This window comes from Odontomachus brunneus, unplaced genomic scaffold, assembly GCF_010583005.1.
Source record: "Odontomachus brunneus isolate Ranch 3 - 2012 unplaced genomic scaffold, Obru_v1 Obru_scaffold_172, whole genome shotgun sequence".
Classification (NCBI taxonomy): domain Eukaryota; kingdom Metazoa; phylum Arthropoda; class Insecta; order Hymenoptera; family Formicidae; genus Odontomachus; species Odontomachus brunneus.
This window is the reverse complement of record NW_022639622.1, coordinates 240,446-240,958: the sequence shown is the minus strand read 5'-3', so window position 1 is coordinate 240,958 and position 513 is coordinate 240,446. Positions and strand designations below refer to the sequence as shown.

The window sequence follows — 513 nt, the reverse complement described above, 5'->3', positions numbered from 1 at the left end:
GCGTGTGTTCGTATTACATTTGAAGTTTTATAAATACACACTTTTTTAATAATATATTTAATAATAACATGGCTATATGGCGGTCGCTTATAGTTTCCGAGATATTAATAAAAAAGATGCCTGTCTTTAGCCATGTAACTGGACTACGCCCCCCAGACCCTCCGCACCGCGGCGGAGAGGGGGGAAGGGCTGTTGCATTTAAGCTAAAGAGTGAGAATTTTTCACAAAAGTGTGAAAAAAGTGTGTACACGCACCGGCGTTAATGCCGTCCGAATATCCGTGTGACTCGCACACGATAACGCGTCACTCATACACTGCTGCGTGTAGGTGAGCTAAGAGCAGCACGGAGTGGCGGAGGGAGCTAGCGGTATACGATCGTCGGACGCTTGGAGAGGGAATAGTGGTGGGAGTCGCGGCGATCTTCCATCCTCTATCGCAAACGTAAGAACGAGAGAAATAGCATTATAAGACGTCTGGACAGAAATGCCGTCCTAAAATACGTGTGACACACAC

At 46.6% G+C, this 513-nt stretch overlaps 1 protein-coding gene across 1 annotated transcript in view; it reads left to right on the top strand.

Annotated features, from left to right (window-relative positions):
* The window catches only part of LOC116851340, a 20,014-nt gene that overhangs the window by 16,943 nt on the left and 2,558 nt on the right, over positions 1-513 (top strand). The window lies entirely within an intron of this gene.